The 10,522-nt window shown below is 45.5% G+C and overlaps 1 pseudogene; it reads left to right on the top strand.

Annotated features, from left to right (window-relative positions):
- Positions 1-8,838: 8,838 nt before the first annotated feature.
- Positions 8,839-10,023, top strand: LOC138487520 (zinc finger protein 182-like; annotated as a pseudogene).
- The last annotated feature ends 499 nt before the right edge of the window (positions 10,024-10,522 follow it).

Here is a 10,522-nt window from a genome sequence, read left to right as displayed (position 1 = left end):
TAATCCATTTTCGAAAGTGCCAGTGCTCTGGCCAGTGTTAAGCAGCTACTTGGTCATAGAAAGGACTTACAACTATAGATCAGTTTGTTGGTATAGGCTATGGAGGATGAAACGCTGTTAACCTGTTTTTTAAGAGAGAGAGTTGAGTCGGGGTAAACCCCCAATGTTTTTATCTCTTTGGATACTTTGATTATGTTGCTATCATATGATGTATGCTGTGGTCTCGTAGCGGCTCACTCTCTCGAGGGATTGGAGGGGTGCTTGGAATGTGCGAGTAAAGTCAGATTCCCTCTGTGCTGCATGTCCTGCGCTTGTTATTATTAATGTGAAATGCAGTAATTCTGGTATTAGCAGGAATTGCATGCATTCTCGTGGCTAGCTCATATAAGGTTGTAATTTCTCATGGGGTTACTGTGGGATTACAAAGCGAATAGTTTGGTGTCTCTCGGGCAGGGGAGCTATACTGTGCACGCAAATCGAGGGTCTAGTCCCTCGGTTCACACTTTAAGGACACCTTACTTGATGATGTTCGACGAGTGGAGCCATTTGCTACTGCCAGCGCTTTCACAGTCTCTGTAGATTTCAGGCTGCAGTGTCGTGACACCCGGTCTATCCGGTGCAGCCGGCGCACCAGTGCAGCATGTAGCTGCGGATAGGTGGGCACTGCAGGGATCTCTCACTCTTCTTCTCTCCTTGCGATGTGCGCAGCCCCGGTCGGGGGCTGGAGTGTACTGGGCGGGCAGATCCCAATGCCACCGCTGCCGGTCTCGCCCAGCCTAGTCCTGGGGGGCGGTGCGGAGGACACCGCAGCCACGCCATGTATCCAGCGGCCGGTTTCTTGGGCTGGTGCGTTCGTGCTCCTCCCCCGGTCACGGCTCCCCGGCGATGCCGCTGTGTTGTCACCTCTTTAACTGCTATGGGTGCGGGAGTCCGCTGGTCCAGGATCAGGTTGGTCTTTACCGCCTCTTCCGCTGCTGGGGTAGATGTGCTCGGTCCCGGGTCGCTCGTGGCCGGTGCACCTATGCGTGGGCTTGTATTCGTCGCCCACCAGCAACCCACCTCTCACCCGGGAGCAACAGCTGGTCCCCCCGCCTTAACACCGTGTTCGTGGAGGAGGACCAAAGGGCGGCAGGAGGTTCACAGCGGCACTCAGGCACTCGGGCTCTTACGTCCGCTCTTGGTACTGGCTGCGTTGGTTGCTCCGGGTGCGTAGTGGGGCTCCTCCAGGCCGCAGCCTCAGCTAGGTATCCGCTGATTGTAAGACGGCTCTGGAGCTCAGGTGCAGGAGGCAATATACGAAGCAGTTTTGGGTGTGTTGGAGGCAATAGGTTATTGCTATCCTTTTCAGGTCGGCTGGGGATGAATACTTGCCAGAGAAGCAGAGATGAAACAGGATTTATTGGGAGGCCTCACGGGAGCTCACAGAGGAGCCGCCATCTTAGTTGGCCCTCTAGCGCCCTCTGTTCAAGGCTCTTAAATAAAGAAACAGAAAAGCTATGGAATTAGGTTTAAATGATGTCATAAAATACAAAAAAGGCATGGACACGGCATGATAACCTGTTCAGTGATTATTAACCACTTTGAGAGTTGGCAGCCATCTGCTTTTTGCTCACTGTACCTTTCACAGATGAGAAATATCAGCAGCCCAGCACCGAAATTCTATGGCAATTTCTCTCTGAACAACAGTACCAACAGCAACACCATACACGTGTTTCAGCCTTGTTGGGCCTCATCCGTGAGGTGAAACTGAGCCTCTCTAAGCACAGTGAGCAGGGAGTCCACGTCTGGTTGCCCCCGGGTAACTTAGGGTGACCAACCCCAAGCTCCTTCCAAAAATACAAAAAAGGTAGCAGGCGCCCCTCTCTCGAAAGAACACGGCATGATAACCTGTTCAGTGATTATTAACCACTTTGAGAGTTCGCAGCCATCTGCATTTTGCTCACTGTACCTTTCACAGATGGGAAATATCCATTTGCATATCAGTCTTTGTCCCGCCCACATGGGCAGCCCAGCACCTCACTGATGAGGTGAAGCTGTGCCTCTCCCCCAACAAGGCTGAAACACGTGTATGGGGTTGCTGTTGGTAGTCTTGTTCAGAGAGGAATTGCCATAGCATTTCGTTGCTGGGCTGCCCATGTGGGTGGGACAAAGACTGATATGCAAATGGGTATTTCCCATCTGTGAAAGATACAGTGAGCAAAAAGCAGATGGCTGCAAACTCTCAATGTGGTTAATAACCACTGAACAGGTTATCATGCCGTGTTCTTTCGAGAGAGGGGCGCCTGCTACCTTTTTTGTATTTTTGGAAGGAACTTGAGGTTGGTCACCCTAAGTTACCTGGGGGCAACAGACGTGGACTCCCTGCTCACTGTGCATAGAGAGGCACAGCTTCACCTCACTGATGAGGTCCAACAAGGCTGAATCACGTGTATGGGGTTGCTGTTGGTACTCTTGTTCAGAAGAGAATTGCCATAGCATTTTGGTGCTGGACTGCCCATGTGGGCGGGACAAAGACTGATATGCAAATGGTTATTTCCCATCTGTGAAAAGTACAGTGAGCAAAAAGCAGATGGCTGCAAACTCTCAATGTGGTTAATAACCACTGAACAGGTTATCATGCCGTGTTCTTTCGAGAGAGGGGCGCCTGCTACCTTTTGTGTGTTAAATGATGTCATGATGGGAGAATCCAAGAGCATAAACTAATCAAGATTTCTCTTTAGTACAACAGTCCTCAGGCTTTCCCTTTATCCCCTAGGCTTCGCCACATGGCATGTAAAAAGTCACTCACAGTCTTTTCGTGTTTAACTGCCCAGCACTTTTGTGCTGGATCTCGAAGTAGGTTCCCTGCCTTTTGTTGAAGTAGTGAGGATGTAGTTTTCTTTTATCAAACCAGTCCTTGGTGCCCTGAGCCATCTAAGCATGGGTCAGGTATCAGGCTCCGGAGGAGCCCAAGAAAGGGTGTGGTGAGCCCTGCGCTTGTCAGACTTAACACCTATTTTGGTGGTTGCAGACTGAGCCACAGTTTCTCCAGGCACTTGGGTTTCAACCAGACCTCTAGCTTACTGTTCCTTGTCTTGAGTACATCCTTCTTAGCTCTTCCCCCTGTCTCCTCGTCTCCTCATTCTGATCTCTTTCCTCTTTCCCTCCTCGATGCTCCAATAACCATCACATACTGGTTATTTTCTCTGTCACCCCTGTCTTTCCTCCTATTTTCTTTTCCTCTTCTCCCTCCTGATTATTCTCTATCTTTCTCCCAATCCTTAATTCTGTTTGTCACTACCACCTTTATGGCTCCTTCCTACCTCTTTCGTGTTCTTGCCACCTTGTAGCTTATCTTAGACACCTTATGTCCACTCCTCCCCTTTCCTTGATTTACTTTCCAACTTCTCCTTGCTGCCCCTTTCCTGTCCCTTAATCTATGTTCCTCCTTTGCCCTCAAGTGAGCTGTCCACCTCCTCCTTACTGCTTGCCTTGACTTTGCAATCTCCTCCATGTCCCCATTGCTCCTTTCATTCTTCATCACCTCCTCACTGTTCCTCTGAATCTCTGTCATCACCTCTCTGACTTTACCCTCCTCCCCACCATGGGTGTAATTTTAGGGGGGGGCAAGGGTATTTGTCCCCACCACCCCACTTTTGTGGCACACCATTTTGTCCCACTCATTTGGCAGGGGCCCCTTTCATTTACATGTCATGACCCCCCAACATTTTCAGCAAAGTTACACCACTGCTCCCCCACACTATCCTGCTCCTCACGCCTCCAACTCTTGACCCCCTCACCTCTTCTTGTAATCTGGCCCCATTTATTATATCCTAGCTGATTCACCCAATGGTCTCTTGTAACGTTGCCATTAACATCAGCTGGAGGTTTGTTGCAAGGAATTCATTTGTTTGGAGGGCTCGCTAGGGAAGTGCCAACTTCCCGGCGGATCCTTCTTGTCATGCATCTCCTGATTGCACCGGTCTATGACCTGAACCGTCAGCTAGGCAAGCGGCTATCCTTAATGACCGTTCTTTTGCTCACCCACCTTCTGACATCGGGTAGGTGATTTTATGCTTTCACGCACCGCACAGGTTCCCACGATCCCCGTCTGTGTAGGATCTGTGCAAACACTGTCACTTAACATTTTCTCTGTTCACACAATATTGCCAACTTTACGTTGTCTTACTCATGGTGATCTGCGGTAGTGGTCTTACGGGCTGGTGAGACTGGAGATTAAGATTGCGTTTCAAACCAGTTTCTCTCCTTTCTATAAACAGTCAAACTATGTTCATTCTTACGTGTAACATTTTCTGTAGGAATACTAGCAATTTCCCTTTGCTCTTTATAGTTACATTTGTCCTCCATATAAGTTACCATACTTTGCTGAATGAAGGCATGGGTATTCCCACTGACTGGCCAAGGACTCCCAGGGCTTGGAGGTGCGCTTACGCCATGAGGTCTCGATATTGGTCTACTCTCCGATATACAGAGGCACCTATTTTCCCCTTACCCTTCCTAGAGTTCTAGGCAGAGTTTTATGGGACCTTCAGGGGCCATGTGGTTGCCAGGCTCTCACTAACATTACTCCCTGGCAAGGGACTTTCTTTTTAACCCATCCCTTGTCCCCCCTTAGGTAGGTATGCCCCATATGTCTGCTCCAGTCTCTCTAAAGCTAGCAGACCAGACGTCTCTAAACCTCTTTGAGGAATCAGTTAACCAGAGGATGGTGAGGAACCTGGAAGCCTCTGTGCACCTCCTATGGAGCCTGCGTCTTGGAGCAGGTGGTAGCTCCTAGCCCCAAGTCCACCTCAAACCCATCATTCACCGTCCAGCATGGGTCTCTATTACACAGCCTTTCCCAGAATTCAGTATTTGGACTCCTTCTCAATCGCCAGTGCTTCTCCTCCAGCGCGTCTCTGCCAGCACTCTTCATGATCTAGCATTTTTCACACTGTTGCGCTTCTCACACCAACCGCTCCTCTCACCAACACTAGTCAACTGACTTTACAGTGTCCTGTATCTGAACTCTTCAAACTCTAGTACCCCTCCTATAGCACGTGTAGCAGACTTTTCAGGAGGCAGTTTAGTAGTTTCATAAATTTCCTAGAGTTCGGTGCCTGGATTCCTCTTCAAGCTCCAATGCCCCATCTCCAGTGCGCCTCATGGGTCCTCAAACCAGAAGTCTCCCTGGACCGGGCACTCCTCAGACCAACGACAGTCAGCAGACATTTTACAGTATTCTCAACACGCACTTAGTTATGTAGGTATATTTTTACAGTCCAGTGCCTAGTCGCCTAATTCTCCAGCGATTATCCTCTAATGCTGAAAGCAGACTCTTTAATAGACACATTCCGTTTCTCAAAGTTCTGTTCCGTAGATCCTTCGCACTCTACAGCCCTTATCCACCAGCCCTCTTTAAGGAGCTAGTGCTCCTCACAAAAGCACCCTTCATCGACCTATCACTCCCCAAACCATGAATCTTTGTGGAACGAGTGCTCCTGAAAACAGCCACAGTCGGGCAAATTTGATACAACCTTCATCCGACTCCTCCCTGTACCACCTTGGATATCGTTTTTTTTAGCTGCCCACAGCAACGCGTCAAAATGGCTTTCTTCTACAAACTTCTTTTCTTTTCATCTTCTGTAGTGCTGTCCTCGACTCGTTCATTACAGATCTTTCGGAAAATATCTTGTTCACCTTCAACCATAGGTGTGAATTACTCTTCCCACCTTCATTTTCAATTGCTTGAGGGATTACCTTTGTGGCCCTTCCCCCCCATGTCCGCGTGGGTCCTTCAGAATCATAAGGACCTCCCACCAAAACGCATAATGTCCACTAACGGTCTCATGCATGCTAACACCCAGCAACACACACATAATCTCACAATCAAGGAATTGTACCATTTAGCGGAGAATACATTAAACACTGCATCACCTCGCACATGCACAATTCCGCCTTAAAGTGACACAGGCTACCCGCTGATCAATGCACGAGCCACTTCAAAAACATAAATGGCCTACTATAAGCAATTGAATCAGACTTCTTACTCTTAATTACAGCCCAGTTCTCAGGTAATTACTCCCCAATAGTGCGCAAGACGATTCAATCAGACTACACAATATCTGCCAAGGAACTGCTCTAGCAAAGAAGCTTGAAGATTATTGGAAATCTATATAAGACACGGTCTCCACACTACATAATAGCGGCCATGCAGATGCCTGCAGTCCCGACTACTGCAGTGCAGACTCACTCCCATTCCAGTGAAATCATTCCTCCTTATGTGCCGACCTCACAAAATGTCTTTCTGGATTAGTAGATATCTTCTGGAGTCTACACTATTTCTGGATCCCCGACTTTAACCATCCTGGGGGATTTAACAGTTGTTTTGATGAACTTACATACCTTTTACCCATTCACTAGTTGTAATTCCCCGCACTCGTGCCCTGACACAGTATACATGAAATTGCGTACTGCAAAGGACTCCAACTCCCTCAGATACCAAACTCATAAGATGCAACCTGGCCCGACGTCATCACTGGACGTCCAGAAACACAGCAGAACTAGTAGTTCTTCTACGACCCTAGACCTCTTCCATTTAAAAATATTTTTCATGGCTCACATCCACAAAAACCCTGTTAGTCCCCAGAAAATTAAACCTACCACTGACTAAAAAGGACTAAGACAGCAAACTGCTTTATCTTCACTTCAACAAAATAAAAGCCCAGAACTGCAAGGGAGACAATGAACACACAATGAATCTTCGAAAAAAACATGCACATATGAGATGGCTCACAAAGCCAAAACGCATCGTAAACTTACCAGAATAGCCCCATTTCCTCACACACAGAAACAGTACTTTAGATTCATCCTATAAGAAACTAGTTTGCATGCGCCAACAACGCAAACCTATCCTTCTAACATTGTCAAAATACACCAACACAATGCAGACAAATGCACAACAAACCCCTGCTCAAACAAGTACTGGCCAGCCCATGTGTCCATCTACCACTCCAGATTTCAGTTTGATTTTCCACAATCTATAGTCACAGCTTTATTACCAATCACACATTCCCAGCTATGACCACTCCCCATCCAATCTATTCAGAGAGCTGATGGCACTGGAAATTGTGGCTGATTCCCACTTCCTTAATTTCAATGCCTTATTACAACAGAAAAGAGTCCCTTTAGAATTGAATCCCAGATTAAATGGGGGTGAATTTATGGAGGGTGGGTAAGTGAGCACACAATGAAGTGTTGAGGAGAGTGCAAATGGGGTGTTGGCTTATAGTGTCACGACCCTTTGACGGGGAGGTGACGAGTGGTCTATAGGACAGCCTATCTAAAATATAGATGCTGCTGCCGAGCAGAAAAGGCTTGTACTAAAGGGAAACTCCAAATCTGCCTTGCCTTTATTCGTGAAACCAGCCTGCTTTAACATTTACTAGTTGTAAACACGTCGCTGTTTTCTATACCCCTGCCACATGGCTAGAAGAGAAACCTTGATGTTAACCGTTTGTATTAATTCACAGAGTACTGTCTTTAAGTTTATAAACGGTATTTCTAGCTGCAATTTCACATGTAGAATTATAACCTTTCAGTTTTGTTCAACAGGTGCCTAGCGCCTGATCAGAAACGATGATGATTTAGCAACATGTGCTACAACTAAACCCCTACAAAGTCTTACGTGTAACAAACGAGAGTGGGTCCAGAGCTCTGAAAAGAAAACCAGAAGCCTGAAGTGTTATTGATGGAATCAGAAGATCTAAGAACATGACGGGTTGAAAACGTTATTCCTTCAAGCTCACATGTCTATGTTTATGTTTATTGAATTTATATAGCGCTTTAAGCCAAAGCGCTTGTTTCGATCATACATCATGAAGTAGCCAAAGTTGAATAACAGAACATTTGACTGGCTGAATAATTAAGGGAATGAGAGGCTTCCAAAATGTAAGCATAGAAAGCTGGTAAACTGGAGCCTAGGCAAGTACTGATTTTAAGAAGAAATGGAACAGGCCTGCTCATTATCTGCATGGAGTGAAACAGGATATAGACTCTGCCCGTGTGAAGTACGATGGAGAAACCGCAGTTATAAATTAAGCCTGGTGTCCCATGACAGTGGACCCATTGGAAGAGAAGCCCTTGTTGCATGTTGACAGACACATCTCTGCCAGAAAAGCAGTCTAACCACGAGAGAGCAAACAAGGGAGGATAACATGACTTGGTGATTATTGGCACAGCTAGAGTCATCAAGTTTAGCGCCTCGATGCCCGTGGGCTGTACTGCGCTCTATAAATCCAAAAATACAAATAAATTAATTATAAGGGAAACCTACAGAGGCTACCCATGGGTGAGAAAAAATATGTGAATTCTAGTGGAAAGGGTTTTTTGTACAAAATGCAAGCATTAGCTGGAGAACTTGCAACTCTTTGGTGTGATTAAGTCTAAGCATTATTCATTGATGCTCTAGCTCTGGAATAAGTTGTTCTGTTATTGTTCTGTTATCCACTGGGTTTTCTATAGTGCAAACCTTAATGGAGAAAGAAAGAGTGCTGTGCAGCAAGTGGAAAAAATAATATGTATACAATTAGGACAGAATATTAAGGGTGTAGTTAAAAGGATATGGAAAGAGGAGATACAGATGTTTACAGGAAGGGGATACAGATTAGGGCGGGAAAGGGGAGCCCAGTCTCGGCCAGGGCCGATCTGCACATGCGTTCCCATTGAAGCTGTATTTTCCAGCTGAGTTTGCAGCAATCTAACCTTCCTAAGTGCACTGTTAAGTCATCAGGTCTGCATTATTGGTTATCTCCCTTACATTCTGCATTGCCATTGCATGCACTCATAGCAAGAGCAGACATGGCAAGATCCACCACAGAGAAAAATTATCAGTGCACTGAATGTCAAAAATACTTCAGTCAAAAAAACAATCTTACTCAGCATGAGAGAACTCACACAGGGGGAAAACCATATCAGTGCACTGGATGTCAGAAATACTTCAGTCACAAAAGCAGTCTTATTCTGCACGAGAGAACTCACACAGGAGAAAAACCTTATCAGTGCACTGGATGTCAGAAATACTTCAGTCACAAAAGCAGTCTTATTCTGCATGAGAGAACTCACACAGGAGAAAAACCGTATCAGTGCTCTGAATGTCAGAAGAGGTTTAGTTGTAAGCAAAGTCTCATTGCCCATGAGAGAACACACACCGGAGAAAAATCATATCAGTGCACTGATTGTCAGAAAAGATTCAGTCAAAAAGCAAGTCTTATTCAGCATGAAAGAATGAACACAGGAGAAAACCATATCACTGCACTGAATGCCAGAAATGCTTTAGTAAGAAAAACAGTCTGATTCTACATGAGAGAACACATACAGGTGAAAAACCCTATCAGTGCACTGAATGTCAGAGAAGATTCAGCGGTAAACAAAATCTCCTTGATCATGACAGAACGCACACTAAAGAAACACCATATCAGTGCCCTAAATGCCAAAAAAGATTCAGTGTTAAGCAAGGTCTGTTTGTCATGAGAGAACATACTGGAGAAAAACCATATCAGTGCACTGAATGTCAGAAGTGCTTCAGTCACAAAGAAACGCTTCTTGAGCATGAAAGAACACACACAGGAGAAAATCCCTATAAATGCACTGAATGTCAGAAATACTTCCATTACAAACGGAGCCTTATTCTACATGAGAGAATGCATACTGGAGAAAAACCTTACCAGTGCAGTGAATGTCAAAGAGGCTTCAGTCAACAAAGTAGCCTTATTCAGCATCAGACAATGCACACAGGAGTAAAACTGTATCGGTGCACTGAATGTCAGAAATGCTTTAGAAAGAAATGCACTCTTATTAGTCATGAAAGAACACACACAGGAGAAAACCATATCAGTGCACTGAATGTCAGAAGAGATTCAGTTGGAACCGTTGTCTCTCTCGGCATGAACAAAAACATAAGGGAGAAAATTCCTTATAAGTGCACGAATGTCAAAAGTGTTTGAGTAGAAAAACTAACCTCACTTAACAGAAAAACACACATATTGGCAATCCAGAAATAGAGACACTAACCACAGGAATTATAATATCTGTATCCTAAAGTTCAGAAATGTGTCATTCAAAAACCCATCTAAATCAACACACAGAAAGACAACCTTATCAGTCCACTGAACATTAGATGAAAACGTCACCTTGCTCAACATGAGAGAACGCACACAGTAGTACAGCCATATTAATGCATTGACGCTTCAGTCAAACTTATTGTTCAAAATAATATATGAGGTATCTGCGTAATGTAACAGGTAAGAAAACCTTGATTTATTGACAAAATTACATCCAAATCAACATTAACGTAGGACATCCAATTACAGCAAAACAAATGAGAGCAACACGTAAAATAGCCCAGAACTTGAAAACTGACGCATATTGTCAATGTGCCTAACCTCTGTCTATGGCAATAATCAAATATCCAAGAGAACCAGTCCATGTGGATCATGTACACAACATACGGCATCCGAGATGAACATCAACCTGGCTCACTGGA

Source organism: Ambystoma mexicanum, chromosome 9, assembly GCF_040938575.1.
Source record: "Ambystoma mexicanum isolate Mex_15411 chromosome 9, UKY_AmexF1_1, whole genome shotgun sequence".
Lineage (NCBI taxonomy): Eukaryota > Metazoa > Chordata > Amphibia > Caudata > Ambystomatidae > Ambystoma > Ambystoma mexicanum.
This window is presented reverse-complemented; position numbering and strand designations above follow the sequence as displayed.